Below are 17,456 nucleotides of genomic sequence, written 5' to 3' on the forward strand. Positions count from 1 at the left end.
CATCAATCTGGGACATAGGTTATTTTATTCCAGGGCTTGGAATATTTCACTCTATGCTCTTTTTGATTTAATGGTCACTTTTTGAGAAGTCTGCCATGATTGTGATGGATTTTCTTTTACAGGTGATCTGTTTCTTTTCTCTGATGATTTTTAATATTCTGTTCTTATATTGAATTTCTGGGATCTTGATTATTATATGCATGGGTGTAGCTCTGTTTTGGTGTAGGTGGCTGGAGTTCTGTATGCCTCATACATCTGAATATCATTTCCTTTTCCTATGTTTGGGAAGTTTTCCTTAATTATTTCTGTGAATAGCCTTTGTATTTCATTTGTTTTTACTCCTGATTCTTCATTCACATTCTTTATTCTTAAGTTATAGGCCCTCTCATCGTCTTCTAACCTTTTATTGTTGTTACTGCTTATTTCCTTGTTATTTTTAAGATTTTTCATTTCATGATCATAATCTATCCTTAGTTTCTTCCAAGCAGTTTCACCAGCTTTCAATGTAGTTTTTTGTTTCCTGTTGACCTCTTTGAACCTGCTTCATGTATTATAGGTTTTATTTATAGGCTTCATCAAACATTTCTCTCCTTTTTATTGTTCCTGAATTCTTCCATCTGTGTCTTCTTGAGAGGTGCTTAGCATTTCTTTTATTAATCTACCAATATCTTGCTTTACTTGATTAAATATTTCACTTTTGAGCTCATCTATAATGTTCTGAAGATATCTCTCTATGTCCACTGATGCTGTGTCTGATGTTGCATGTTTGATGCCCTCAGTCTCTTTTGTATTTAACTCTCCTAGATCAATGTTTTCAGGGCTGGGGGCTGTGGACTTTTTCTTATTTCTTTCTCTTGTCATGTTTTTAATTTCTTCCAAACAGATGTATAGAGGAGGTCCTAGCCCCTTTCCTTGTTGGTTATGGTTCTTCTGAAGCATGCTGGCTAGGGTTTTCTGCCCTCTTCAGTTTGCTATTGGTTGCTGAGGTGCAAGCAGGGGCAGCATATGCTGGCTCCTCCTCTCTGAGTCAGTCAATCTGGCCGGTGGGGGCTTCCCTGCATTAGTGTGCACCACATAAATAATTGGTTTGGTGTGACTTAGTGGGTCCCGACCAGAAGCATGACCCAGGCCAAGCATATCCCACCAATCTGGTCTGTGAAGGAAACAGCTAACTGAAATCACTACTGTTCCCTATTCCTGCCAGTCCTACCCCATTCCAACATGTCATCCAGTTGGTTGCCCCTTTCTCATTGGAGGGTCTTATTCCCAGCACTCACTGCAGGTAATGCACGTGCCTTGCTAGCTCAGTTCTCTTTTGTGCTCGCTGACCTCTGACTTCGGCATGACCTCAGTTCCAGGAAGTCGCAGTGGAGGGAGTTCAGTCAGCTCCATCTAAGTGTGAGGAGTTTGGGTGGCTCAGGGAGTCACGGCCGCAGGACTTCAGACACTGTGGCAAAAGCACTGTGGCCACTAATCTTAGCTCCAATGGTATCCCCGGGACTGCATGTTTGGCCAGTTGTTTTCCCTTTAGTGTCTTCCTGGGTCCAGAGGATCCATCTCCCTCTGTCCAGACCTCCCCACAATGTTTTATTCTGGCATCTGAGTTGTTGGTCTCAGGGAGCCTCTGTATTCTGCTCTTTATCTATCTGCCACCTTGGCAGAGGAACCTGCTGCATTTTTCTTGAAGATGGAATACTAGGTGCCACATCACTAAGAAGACCTTTTCATTAGGTTGCCTTGCCTTTGATTTTCCAGACTTTAAGTGAGCGATAGATTTTGTTTAGGTTATACATAAGAAATATTGAATAGATGATTTGTCTGTAAAGTGAACAGGGAGAGCCTAAGAGCTTCCTTCTTGAGAACAGTTCTTGGAAACTGAATTGCAACCAGTTTGACAGTACAACTATATACTCAAAATATGCCATTATGCTTTGTAGGTGTGATTGCTTAACAGTTCTCTTTGCTCTTCACATGAGAGTATGGCTTCTAGATTTGAAATATTTCGAATTTAAATATATATGTATCCCAATACTGAGTAATTCTTTCTGGGATCAAAATATTAACACCTTTCAGTTTCTAAATATCAAAAAAAACTTTTGCGCCTCTTTTAACTCTACAGTGTATATGTGGTTCATCTGTCATTACAAGATATGGCTCCATAAATTCACATAGACAAAGATCAACTTAAAATTAGCCTAAGTTTATACAAGCTGTAGGACATAGAACCAGAGCCCAATCTCCAATTTACTCCAACACACATTGTTGCACTAACACCAACTGATGCAAACCTCTCCTTTAATTCTTTTCTCTCAGTATTGGGAAATTGATCTCAGTTGGTATAAAAGCATGTGAAGTCAAAGGAAAGAAACAGAAGAATCAGATTACGTAAAGAATAAAAAATAGTAAGTGTTCTTGACCTTCATTTTATTCAGCCTGTTACTTCTAGCCAGTGTTTCCTAAAACCTGACATTGTTCCTGTGTTGATGTTTTATGCAAATAGAGTCCTTTCAGGACAGAAGCCCTTTTCCCCTGAGCATTTTCAGATGTAAACTGCTACTCTGAAACTTGACCTGTTGCCCAGACCTTCTCTGCATCCTTCAAAGAAGGGCATATTCTTCTCTCAGTGCAACGGAAAGTTCCTATGGCATCTCTGAGTAGAACCTTCCATATCTCGCGTTTCCCTGTCCTCCAGCCTGGATGCAAGGTATCTTCATGTCATTCTTCATGAGATGGAAGGCAATTGGACTGTTCTCTGTCTGTCCCTTATTTGCTTCCTCATTTTTCCCTTTTTCTCATAATATTGTAAATGTTAGTTTTACTGGATGGTTTAACCATATTCTTTCCATGACTGTGTTAGATATTTTGCAAAGCTCATGGGGTTTATGGACTTTCATGACAATCACAAGACTATCATTAAGTAGGAGGCCTAATGTTCTTGCATGCAGAACTCACATTGTTTATACGTCATGCCCAAAGTTGTTTAAGGCACAACCCAGAAGACAAGATAGGAGATATTTCTGATTTCTGTATGTAAGTCTGTATATTGTGATGTGCATATTTTTGTCATGCCTTACTTCTAAGAAAATATTTTAAGTATTTTTTCTTTGAATTACATAGCTCCTATTATAATGGCACCATTTATAAAGCAACACAATGGATCAAATCCAAACATTAAAAGAGAAACACTAAATCTGCTGGAAGAAAAGGAGGTAGAAATGGTGATGACATAAGGATAGGCAGAGAAATGTGGAACAAAAATCAAATTGCAGTAGAAATTATTTCCAGAATCTATAACTAGGATCTCATCTTATGAAAACAGGTTTTGTGTATCAAAAGAAATCTCTAACGTAGAGAAATTAAAACCCACAAAACGGAATCAAATTTAGGCTACAATTCCTCAGACAATGCACTGCTATCTAGGACATATGAAGAATATTTTTAAAAATCAGACCCATAGAATTCAAAGACCCAATCAAAAAATGGGAATGTGAGCTCAATACACAATTTTCTGAGGAAGGAATAAAATTAACAAATAAATATATGAAAAAATATTTAGCATCATTGTTAATTAGAGAAATGCAAATTAAAACAACACTGAGATTCCATATCTCTCCAGAAAGTTTGGCCAGGATCAAAAAAACCACAAATAACAAATGTTGGAGATCAGGTCAAGAAAAAGAAACTCTTCTGCACTGTTGATGAGAGTGCAGACTGGTAAAACCACTGTGGAAATCAGTTTGGAGGTTCTTCAATGAGCTGGAATTGGAAGTCCCATTTGACGCTCCTATTCCACTGCTGGGTGTATTCCCAGAAGAATTGAAAATATCATTCCACAGTGCTCTATATACATATGTTTATAGCAGCATAATTTGTAATTATCATTCTTGGAAACCAAACAACAAAATGTAACATTTGTTCCCTAAGATAGTATTTACATTTGTGTTAACCCTACTTAAATGTCTGCAAAACTGTGTGGGATGAAACAAGATTCTCAAATTTTTAGCTGACAACAGCATATTTATTTTCAGGTTGCATGAGGTCTGAGTTAGTCAAAAAAGTGACAGTCTGAGTAATCAGAAACACTATGGGCCCAAGTGTAAGATAGGTCCTTAATGGAATTGTTGATATATGTAGGGGAACCACCAAAGGTACCACTTTCTAGGCTTCATTTACCACACGCTTTGAGCTTCCACAGAACAGACAGGGATTCTTCACTCTCTCTCCATAAACACGAGCAAAAGAGAAAAAATTATAATTAAAATGACTGCAAAGGCATCAGAGTCTGAATAGGACCCTGAACACATTCTCTTACTTACTTTCTATTTGGCACTGAGCTCCAGTGCTCTGGCCTGCCTGGAGGTACAGGGGCTTTCTTCAGCATGCTCTCTGAACACTGCATGGAATTTGTGCTTCCTAAGGAAATGGTCTTCAACATCGACTCCTTCCACATGTGACACGTTTCTGATATATTAGTGTTTCCAGAACAGTGTTCCTCTTACACTATTAGATTATGGTTTCTGTGAAGGCAATCTCTATTTTATCTAAAAATACATACCTGCATCATTACAGTTATGATGAATTACTTGTGATGTGTAAGTTTTTCTTAAACTGTCCCTCTTCTACTGCGTGATTAGAGACTCCATAACTTAGAACTAAATACACGAGTGAAAATATACTCAGAGGCTACCGAATGTTTCTCTATTACTAAGAAGACCTGATTTAAACTGATGAGGATAAAATTCTTTGTTGGATAAAGCCTTCCTGCTGCTTCTCCAACTGCTTTCAAAACTCACTCTGAATTCTTACCCTCATAGAAAGGCAACAGGAATCATACTCCTCTAGGGGATAGGACTGAATGGGGAGGATTGCAGGGATTGGGGGACTTTGGCCATGAGGGAGGGAAAATCTGGTTTAAGTTCTCCCTTTCCAAGTGCAATGCCATGTTCTGTGCAGGCCTGAGTAACCAACAATTCATTTTAGCTGAGTTCTGACTACAGATCTAGGGATTTTTAATTTTGCGATAAGGTTCAGCTGTGAGAGTACTTTTGGAGCATTATGAGCAAATATATGAAAGCACAAGTCACAAAGTACCTAGCATCCATCAGTGGGAGTAGTTGAGGTCTTCTGTACAGAAATCCAACTATATTTTTTGACTCTTGGTTTTCTTTTGTTCTCTGTTACAGCTACATGCTCCTGCAGACTCTTGTAATCCTAGGTACAGTATTTGCTGGTGGTGAGATTGTGAAGCATTGGAGCTGCCTTGCTGTTAGCAGGTGAGGTCTGGATAGAAGTGGCAGGGCTCTCACAGATTGACCTGGAAAGGTCTACCCTCTCCTGTACCCCTGCCACCTGTCTCTCTACATTCTGTCCCCCATATATTTGTGAGCTCTTGTCTTCTGCCATGTGTTTTGTCATGGTACACTGAGTTAGAGTCCATTGGCTGTGGACTGGAACAGGAAAAAAAAAACAAATTTTCCCGCATTAACTAACAACTTAATGCAACTGTGTCTCAGAGACCAGGAAAGTGACTTCTAAAGTTTAGGCCTTGTGCTCTCTAACTGTCACCATTGTAACTGTGGAGCAATTCCTACCAGTTGCCTTATTTTGTATGATCTACAAGGAACATTTGTTTGACTAAAATCACATTAATTGGCTTGATCTGCTGGTACATCACTACCATGGGCCTCTCCATTTCCCATATCTGAAACAATCTGAAGCTCTCAGATTAACTTCACACAAAATTTCCTGTGTCAGAACATGAAGATGTTTCATTCTTACAGTAATTTCTTTTTTAGTACTGAATTTATGGGTTTAAATTTACAATGCAATTTCACAAGCCCATTATATTGGATTTATTAACTAATGCATTAGATGAAGATATTTATTCTATAAGACATTGAAGAGGCTAGCCAAATGATCCTCTGTCAAAACACTGACATAGAAAACAGGCAGCGGGACAGAGGGATTACACAGCAATAAGAACGTTCATTCTTTGTATGAGTTTCATTTCACTGCACTCAATGCCCATGTGAAAGAGAGTAATTTGGGGAACAAGTGGGCTGTAGACTCACAAACAATTAAAACATATTAAGTTAGAATATAAGACACTCCACAAAGAGCTTCAGCCAAGCACGAGAGATGAATGTGGATCTGCTTTCATAGACTCCAATGGTTTTCATAGTCTCCAATGGTTTACACATTGTTCCCATAGAATAAACTATTGCTCAGATATCCTAAGAACCATTTCAGTCTTCACTGGCTTGACCATAAGAAACAATTACAGGTCATAGAGATGGTCCATTATGAAATGTGTTCCTCATTGGTGTTGTTTGAACATTGCCTCCCAATGAGATGAGATGGAATTATAATCCAGAAAATTCAGTCTTGGGAAGAAATTCCCAATGAGGGGATTATTAGTTTTTGAAGGCAGTCAAGAATGAATATTGCCGTTGTAATGAAAATGTATTCTAAACAGATAAGAATGATGGGAGGAGGCTTCTTATCAAAATTTAATTTAGGACCCGCTTCCTTTATTTTCTTTTCTCTCCATCTCCATTATACCCTCTTGGAAAATTCTAGCATGAATACACTCACTTGATTCTGACTACTGAATAATGGACTGCTAACATTCACATCAGTGACAAATAAAATTTAGTTATTTATAGATCACTCTATTTTAATATTTGTGTTACAATTGCAATACAGGCTAATCTACTGACAGTGTAATATTGTATTTTGTTGTACTGCAGAAGATAAGGTTACAATAAATTACAGCAATAAGGACCATTTTCATTGCTGGTTCTATTCAGTTTTTTCCAACCATGGTAGGTTTTTCATGTACTAATGACCAAATAATTATATAGTTTTTCTTCTAATCAATATTTCTGTGATGAAGCAAAACCTCAACCCAGTCTCAAATGTTTTTCTTTCCACTCAGTTACAATTGTTTTAAAATATGAAAAATGAAGAATCGTGATCTTTGCAATGTGAGTACCATTATACTCTCTCAACCAGAGCAAGCTATTTTTTGGTAATTTAATGGGTACCAGTAGACTCATGCCTCCTGAAAGAATGAAAGACAACAGTCAAGAAAAGAAGTCAGTGACAAAATATTATGGATGGATCTTCAAATACTCCTCCTAATGATCAGAAAGTCATTGCATCAAAATGTATGTAAAACTTAATGTAGAAATTTTTAAATAATCAATTACATTAGAAATAATCAATAGCATTAGATTTAAATTGATTTAAATAATCAATAACATTAGAAATAAAGCCTCACATGACACATAAGAATCACTTCAGTTTGAAGTAATGAATAAATCCAAATCATTATCAATGAAAGCAAAACTCTAAACAGATACATGATGATTCCAAATGCATCCAAAAGGTTAAAGTAACTGTCAGGTTTAACAAGTGCCAAACTGTAACCAAAGCTCAACACTCAAAACTTGAGGAGTAGTGTTTAACCAAAAGATCTTCCACCTCTAAAGTAAAAGCCTTTTAACTAACAGAATGACAAGTTTTCAATCTACTTATGCCTACACTCTGAAATAAGTTTAAATAGTAATGGATAACAAAGGAGGAAAAAGAAATATGAAAGTAATAGACCCTCTAGTATAACAGAGCATGACGAACAAAGAGATTGGTTTCAATAACATTGCAAATAATTGATTAGGCAAGAATGACTTTCCCTTTCTGCAAAGTTAGAGAAGCCAAATTTGCACATCATTTCCATATCTAGCCAAAGGTGTGCATGGATTCATGATGAAATACTGTCCCATGAAGTATCAGTAATTCTGAGTTGCATTCTGAACTGTCAGTATCTCTCCCACTTATGAGAGTATCGGAGGCAAGGTTTGCAAAAATATTATGGCAACCTCAGGCTTGACAGGTGGCCAGGCATGTGTATCTCAAATGTTTAGTGGCATGGTAGGTTTCCGAAGTGGAAAAGGGGAGTCCTGAGTATTTCTCAAATGAAAAAAAGTAAAGGAAGAAAAAAAAAATACAAAAACAATATACTGTACATTATCTAAGGTCTGAAAAATTCTAATGATCCTACAAATCATCTTATGGCTTGCATGGAAAATAAGTCATGGCATACACTAAAATTTGATATTTGCCACCTAAATTTCATTGCTTACTTTGATTTTGAGGTCATTCATCTAGAAAACAGCTTTTGGAAGGGCGCTGCTTTTTTTTTGTTTGTTTGTTTGTTTTGTTTTGTTGTTTTTCACTTGGATCAACAAAAAAGAAAAAAAATGCCACTTGTATAGGTGAATTTAGATAAAAAATTAAGTCCTGAAAGGTATTTAAAAATAACTTTTATTTGCTTGTTTGTTTGTTTGGTTGGTTGTTTTGTTGCTGTTTTAAGCGGTTTCCTTGATACCACTAGACAAGAATGTGTTTAGAGAAGACCAAAACTAGAGATTCTCCATACAAGGCTGACATTTGCCTGGTAAATTCCTGTTGCTGGGTCCCAAATGTATTTTTTATTATCAAAGGACAAAATGCACCCCACGCAAGTTAGAGTTCACTAGAAAAGAAACAAACAAAAATCTCACAAAGATGAAAATTAAAAGCCTTTAAAGCTTGGATAGAGAACACTAATCTGAATCTATTTGATAGTATAAAAAGGTAATATACCAATTCTCTCCACTTGTCTTTCAGCAAAACACTGTCTATGTATTCAATTGTAAAGAATATTTCAGAATTTGATTTATCACTTTTGACTTTTCCTAAATATTGACTTGACTTCAACAGTAAGACTGTTTTGGAATAAAAATTGGTGGTCAATTTAACAGCAGCAGAATTGAATCACCACGCTGCTGAAGAAGATTGCCAGCATAAATGGAGACATGGAGAAGGAGAAGGAGATGCATTGAAGCGTTATTGCATTGAGGCATTGAGGCACTGAGGCATTCTGTGCTCTCCTACAAGTTGCTGTTTGAGCATTTGGTTCTCCTAGAGAAGCTCTGGTCCTCATATTGAGCATTGTTTCCTGCCTTCGGAGAGGAAGATGTGTGCACCTTGGTCTCCAGGATGAACTCGTCACTGTGGCCTTCTGGCATGTACTCGACTGTGCTTGTTGTGGAAGAAACTTGGGGCCTCCATGTCGCTGAGGGTGGCTGTGCTGCTTTTCAGGACAGCATTGGTCTTTGTTGGGAGTATGACTTCTCAGCTCCAGTGCAGAACCCACAGCCAACTAACAAAGCTCCTTCACCCTGCTGGCATAGACTTCCTGGCTTCCACCACTGACCTTTGGGCCTTCCCAGCATGGATCCATGAAAAAGACTGGTATGAATCCTTGTGGAATTTAGACCTCCAGTTGAACTTGTGGGAGGCATTGTCATGAGCTCTGGGTTTTCATCTGGACTCTTGTGGGACATTGCTGTGGAATTGAGGCCCTTGTCCAAATAGTCTATGGCTTTAGTGTTATGGGTAGATTTCCTGCATTTTCTTGTGTTAACTCTGGGTGACTATTATAAAAATAATATTGTAAACTCCATGTCCTGGTTCTAATTGTTCTCTGCACTACACCTGAGTACAAAAAAAGACGATCATTTATTTATTGGGAATTATCAGGTTGATCATTTCAATTTTTGATATTTCATAATGCAAATTCCATAATATTAACCTTTTTAAGGATTCTGTGGCTCAATGACTTAGAAATAGAAGTATTTTCAAATAAATGTGAGGAAATCATGCTGTAAAATAAATATGAACAAATAAGAACATAAATAAATAGTAAATGGTATTTTTTCTTCTTCTAGAACTTTCATTAAATTAAGAGTCATATACATGGGCTTTCTTAATATATTTAAGATTTAGGTGAAAAAGACATGAGTGTAAATTAATGAGAGCCTCAATTTCTCTTCACTTTCACTCTAATTTGCTAATACTTTGTTGGATAGCCTCATGTTAATATTGCAAATGTTAGGCCACTGCATTTTTTACCTTTCTATTGCTGCATCACACTATCTGAGCTAAATATTTTAAGAAATTTCAGGTCATTTTGTTTCATATTAGAAGTTTCAGTGAATGTTTGCTTGCTTTCATGCCAATAGTGACGCATTGCTTCCTAGAGAAGGCATGGTGAAGCAAAATTGCCTCCTTACAACACCTGGCATGTAAACACAGCAAGAGAAAAAGGAGGAATCTCAGATAACAAAGCAGCTGTCTACAACAAACCACCAGAACCTGCATCCCCCAGTGGATTTAATAAATTAATACATTTATTAAAGTATCCAAAACCTTCCATGAATGACATCAAATTATGGATTCATTGAGGGAAAAACACACTAGGTAGATTGGAATCATCTTGAGCAGTCACCTTCCTCACTTCTAAATCACTACCATATTGGAAAAGAAGCTTTCATCACATGAGCCTTTGGAAAATATTAAGCGTCAAAACCACAACAAACCCTAATCTTATTCATAAAGGCTCCATGCTTATGGCAAAGACTCTTTTCCAAGTACTTACCTGAAAATAATATCACATTGGCATTAGGATTTCACCACATGAAATTCAGGTGGAAACAAATATTCCAATTAAATGTTCATTGGCTCATTTATTTTATGAGTGTTGATGGAGTATTTGGTTTTCTTTGTAGGTAATGCTATGATTTCTATGAAAGGATGACTTGGAAATCATTGGGGTACAACTGTAATCCAGAAGAACATTGAAAGATGACAATATATGAATCTATTTAAGAAAATTTAGTGTAAGTGTCTAGGACAAGTCTGTCTGGAAATTTGTAAGCTTTTTGGAAATTTGGCAGGTGCAGTCCTTTCATGGAAGTGATGTTCCATTTTAGCAGTGTTGCTGTTGAGGTTAGGCTGTAGCAGATAAAAACTGGCACCACAGTCTCATATGGTGTATGTTTCTGAGATTCAGGGCTAAAGTGTACAATGCAACAAGCCTCCTAACTATTCATTTTGAATCTCAGATGAACTGGAGGACAACTTACTCTTGGGGAGGCAAGAAAGGAGTTCCAGTTATGTGACTTAGTGCATCTGGTAAGTATTCATTTTAAGTGCTCAACTACAAGTAAATGCTATTCTCTGTAAAGAAGAGAGCATCAAAAGGAAAGTGGAGCCACACTTGCAGGATGAAATCAAGTCAGTATTTTTAGGCTTTGACATCTAATGAAAGCATTGATTATATTTATTCATTGTGATTTTAGAGCAATTGCAGTGTACTTATTCCTTGTACCTTCAGGTATGCTTATATTTATGCAAACATGACTATAGCTGTTATGCTTCATGAACCCATAATTGTAACAGATTATTTGTCTTTGTTTCACAGGTCTACACAGGAAGGAAGATCTTGTCCAGTTAATACACTTAACAATTATAGCACAGGTGATGCCTTATCAGGGTGACCTGATTTAAATTATGAAATGTAACATTTGAGCTGATGTTGTAAAGTGAATTGAACTTGTGGACTCTATGGATGAAATTGATTGAATTTTGGCTAAGGTACTTATCACAGGGTTGGGTATGAGTGCTCCAGAGGCTGAAATAAAGAACACATCGTGTTATTTTTTAAAGTAATTTTGCAGGTTCAATGACTTTTTTTCATGGAAGTATTTTTCAGGTTGCACTAGAGTGAAGCAACAGAATTATCTTGTTAGACAAATTCAGGATGCACTCAATAGTGAAGTGCAGGAGCTCTCAGAAAAATGAAAGGCATCACAATTTGGAAATGGGAACTTTGGCAACTGTGTTGAAGGGATGGAAAATCTTGGAAAAAAGAGCCCACTCCTCAGTGGGTGCTGTCTCATTCCAAACATGTGATCATTTTTAAAACATGGTAATAAGGTCAAGCAACCTAAGAATGTCCTGGAACCACCTGCGCTCCACCTCGTGAGCCAACAGTGTGTGCTTCAAGTTCTATCCCATGGTACAGCCTCAGCATGCTGCTTTGAGGCTAGTAGGACCTCTCTCAGCATGCATTGTCTCAATAGGACCACCAAGAAGTTCACTCCAGGCCTAGTTGTGCCACACGCAGTGACCCCCAAGTATCCTGGAGCCACCTGTACTCCACCAATGGAGTCAAAATTGCAGTAGAAGTTCCATTCCATAATAAGGCACTGGAACATTGCTTGGAGCCTGGTAGGGCACCACCCAGCATCTTTCATCACTAAAAGACCAACAAGAAGTTCCATGCTGGCCTAGTTGGGCCCTACCCAGTGACACCAAGTCGCTGGGATTCACCTTTTAATGCCTACCAAACAACCTCCACTTAACTGGGAAAACTCCCTCCAGTAAGGACAGATATTCTCAACCCCCCAAAAAAATTGAGTCCTTAACTTAAGCTTCCCTGAGGAAATATAGGAAAATTAAAAAAAATGAAAGAGTGAAGTGCAAACTCAAACCTCCAACACATCCCAAGCATGCCTAGGATACATGGAAGAAAATGTAAGCCATACATCTTAAAACCCTGCCATGATAGTGACTGTGGTAAAGAAACAACTCCGAGAAGATATAAAAGAACGCAGATCAGAAATAATCTCACAGGTTACAGAATGAATGATAAAATAATGAAATAAATGCTGAATACAACTAAAGAATACATAGTTTAAAAATTGGAGGAACACTGCAAAAAGATGGAAACCTTGAATGAACAATCTAAGTAACAAACAGAAAGCATGAAACAGGCGCAAATAGGCATTCAGGAAATCAAAAATTTCATCAAAAGTTGGCAAAACTTCCTCAATCAAAGTGAAGATAGACTTTCTGACCTTGAAGACAAGATTTCAGCTAGTGAACAGGAAAGATCTTTTAAAAATAATAAGTAATAAGTAAATAATAACTCAACAGATGCAAGAGAATGCAAAGAAAAACAACATAACATTGATAGGTAAAAATGAAAAAGTGACAACTTAAATGAAATCAACAGACTATTTTCAGAAGGAATAGCTTGAATATTTCCCAAACATGAGAATGGAAACTATAACAAAATAGTGAATCATATAATAATCAAAATCGCTATAACCAAAATAAAAATAGAACCATACATATAACAATCAATGTTCCAAAAATTCAACATAATAACAGATTATTAAATGTTGTTAGATAAAAGAGAGAGATTACCTATAAAGTAAACTCTATCAGGATTACAACAGACTTCTCAATAAAATGAAATCAAGAAGATCATTCAGTGAAGTATTTCAGATCCTAAAGGAAAATGACTTCCACCACATATTTGAGGTATCCTGGAAAATTGTCCTTCAAATCTGATGGAGAAATAAGATATGTACATGACAAAGAACTGTTTCAGAACTTCATGACCATCAAACCAACCCTGCATAGAATAGTGAAAGACAATCTAGATACACATAGGAAAAATCCACTAAGCAACATAAACAGTTGAACAGATGGGAAACGTAAAGAACCAACAGAAGAAACATAACATGACAAAATGAAATCAATATATATACATGTATATTAAAGTAAATGATCTCAATTCACCAATTAAAGAAGCAGACGGACAGAATGGATTAAAAAACAACATCCAAACGTGTGCTATATACAGGAAACCCATCTAACATAAAGGAAAGTCATAGAATGAAAGTCAAAGAATGAAAAGTAACACTTCATGTAAAAGAAACCCCCCAAACAAGCAGTGTCAGATACTCTCTTTGCAAACACTGTAAACTTCAAACCAAGAATGATCCAAAGAGATAAAGAAAGTCACTACATACTAGTTAGATCAAAACTTCAAGAGGAAGAGATAACCATGTTAAATATATATATATATATATATATATATATATATATATATATATACCAAATTTGTGAGCACTCAGCTATACAAAACAAATATTAACAGAAATGAAAAATCAAGTAATAACACAATCATAATGGGAGACCTTAACACCATATTGACACAGAGAGACAGATCAAATAGACAAAAAAGCAGCAAAGAGATAACAGAAGTAAATCACACATTTGAACAAATTGATTTATTGAACAAGTACAGATTGTTCTACTGAACAACACCAGAATATACAATCTTCTCAGCAGCACATGGGACATTCTTTAAAATAGACCGTGTAGTAGCCCACAGAACATGCTTAAGTAAATGCAAAAGAACTGAAATTATGCCATAAAAGTTATTCAGTTGTAGTGCCATGAAACTAGATATTAATGACAAAGGAAACTGCAAAAACTCCATAAACACATGGAAATTAAATAATACACTCCTGAACAATCAGTGGATCACAGAGGAAATTAGAGAAGAAATTAAATCATATCTAAATGCAAATGAAACCACAAAAACTACTTACCAGATCCTGTAGGATGCAATGAAAGCAGTCCTCAAAGGAAAATTTTTTGTGGTGAATTCCCACACTAGAAAAACTGGACAAACACAAATACACATCTGGATGCTACATGTCAAATATCCAGAAAAAGAAGAGCAATTCAAGCCCAAACCCAAAAGAAGGGAGGTAATTATAAAGATCAGAGTTTTAATCGTCACAATAGTGATTAAGAAAAGAATACAGAGAATCAATGAATCAAAGACTTGGTTCTTTGAAAGAATAAATAAAATAGATAAGCCCTTAGCCAACCTTATTTTAAAAAGGAGAGAAAAAACTCTAATGCATGTAATAAGAAATGAAAAGGTTGAAATCACTACAGACCCCGTGGAAATACAGAAAATTATCAGTACCTACTTCAAAAACCCCTACTCTCGTAGGTTTGATAGCACAGAAGAAATGCACCAATTCTTAGAAACATACAAACCATCAAAGCTGGATCAAGAAGATGTAAAACTGCTGAATAATGCAATTTAAATTAATGAAATTGAAAATATTATTAAATCCTTGCCAAAAAAGAAAGATCCAGGTCCCAGTGGATTCACTGTGGAATTCTACAAGTAATTCAAGGGACATATAAAATTGACACTCTTAAAGCTATTCAATGAAATTGAAAGGAAACAATTCTCCTTAACTTATTCCTGGAAGCTAGTATTACTCTACTACCAAAACCAGAAAAAGACCCTACCAAAAAAAAACAAACAAACAAACAAACAAACAAACTACATACCAATATTTCTAATCAATATAGCTGAAAAATTCCCAATAAGATACTGGCAAACATAATTTCATCAAGAATCTTACCCACCAGCATTTAGGAAAATGACGCCACCCTTGGAACTTTCCCCGTGCCACTGCATACTTCCTGTGTGACTTCTGCTGGCCTGGAGGAATTCCGCTCCAAGGATCACTGCCCTTGGCAACCCTCCCCATCTCCTGGAGTAAGCAGTTGATCTTGGCTCCCACTCCTCCTCCCAGAACCTTAAACTGCATTGGATTAAGCTGAATTGAAGGGAGACTCAGTGACCTCTCACCCAAATAGAAGACCTTAGCAGGGTCCAATTGCTATTCTCCTGTGCTTCTCCTGGCATTTGTCCTACAATTTCAACAACCAGTTGAAGTTACAGCGTCACTAACTAAAATAGGACCAAACAGGATGAAACAGAATGAACCCACTCAGAACAAAGTCACAAAAGTGATATAAGACTTTAAAACAAGATAGCACCTTGTTGATGCTTGGACTAATGCCACCACCACCATCCCCAGCCCAGGACCACGTAAATTCAATGCACCATAATTTTGAGTGTCCTGTGGATTCATGGAGTGACACCAACTGTCCGGCCTTTGGCCCAAGACTGTGTACGCTGCTATGCTGTGCTTCCTGCACACCTCACAGATGCCTGAAGTGACACCACAAGCCTGCCCCTCAGCCTAGGACCACCTACATGGCTGTGCTGTGCTTCCCACATGCCCAGCTGACACCTAAATCCTGGAAAACTGCTGGCCCCTAAGGGACACTCACTACCTCCTGGACCTAATACTGCTTTTCATCTTCAGCACCCACACTTTTTCCCATAACCTTGGACTGTAGTGGATTAACTCTGCTAGCTTGATGGGGCATTTAGTAGCTGCCTCACCCAAACAGAAGATCTCAGAAGTCTTCATTCAGTGTGGGATATATGTCCCCAAAATAGAGGTGTACAGTGGGTAAGTAGGCCAGTAGGGAAGCTCCCTACAACTAACTGGAAGACTTTGGTGAGTCTGGCAAGAGTGTGGGTGACTCCTTCTTATGCACAGAGAACATCAGGCTGGATGAGGAGTGTGCCAGTAATGACTCCTCCAACTTGGAGAAAATCAAAAGCACTTATGAGACACACAGGCACACAGTAGAGCCTCAGCTGACACAAATATTATAGACAGAGAGATTTGGTGAGCTGCAATAACCTGAAGATAAAGTAACATCAGGAGCTAAAATTTGATCTACATCAGTACTACTAGGCTTGTCAGCCCAGGAAGAATATAAGACTCACCGAACAGGTCCTACAGGGGGAAGTCAGGTAACTGTCCCACCTCTTCATTGTGGGACCCACCATTTGGACAAACATCCACCCTACTGTAGGACTCCAAGATACTAACAAAAGATGACAATATTGGGATTGAAAGACTAAATATAAACTCAAAAGTGGAAAATGGCAACACAAAAATGCAAAATGAAATCTCAAACATGTAGTCCATCAGGAGAAATCACAGGAGACATTGAAATAGAGGACTTGAAAAGTAACACAATGGAAATCTCTGAAAAGATAGTGAGTGAAATTAAAGAAAGAAAAAAACTCCATGAGGCTATAGAGGAAATCAAGTTAGAAGTAAGGTCTCCTGTAAAGACAGTAAAATTAACCTTAGTAAAGGAGTTGCCCAGTGCAGCTACAGAAGAATTAGAAAAAAAGTACAGGAGCATGAGAAAGTAATTGAAACACTGAATGAACAATATAGAAAACAAGCAGAATTAATGAAAGAAACTCAAAGACACATCCAAGAAACAAAACAAAACAAAAAATTCTATTGAAAGCTGGCAAACTGTTTAAATGAAGCTGAGGATAGGATATCAGACATTGAGGACAGGATTGCAATTATAGATCATAGAACTTTTAAAAATAACAAAGCAGCATGAAATGACAATCCAGCAGCTTTAAGATGATGCCAAGAGAAACAATATAAGATTAATATTCATCAGTGAGGATGCAAGAATCAATACAAATGACATAACTAAGTTGTTCACAGAAGTAATAGAAAAAAAATTCCAAAATATGGGGAAATTTTGGTATGCAGATAAGTGAGGCTGGTAGAATGCCACACATTCATAACCAACATAGCTCTACAATCAGACATATAATAATTAAGATCTCAGACATACAGCATAAAAATGAACACTAGAAGCTGTTAGAGAAATGACACAACTCACCATCAAGGAAAGCCCATTAGAATCACAGTAGACTTTTCAGGACAAACCCTTAAGGCAAGACAAGCTGGGAGTGAGGTATTTCAAGCCCATAAAGAAAACGACTTTCAACAGAGAGTGATGTACCCAGAAAAACTCTCTTTAAATTTAATGGAGAAACAAGATACTTT

This window comes from Cavia porcellus, unplaced genomic scaffold (assembly GCF_034190915.1).
Source record: "Cavia porcellus strain 051 isolate PalLab524CR breed Dunkin Hartley unplaced genomic scaffold, mCavPor4.1 scaffold_33, whole genome shotgun sequence".
NCBI classification, from domain to species: domain Eukaryota; kingdom Metazoa; phylum Chordata; class Mammalia; order Rodentia; family Caviidae; genus Cavia; species Cavia porcellus.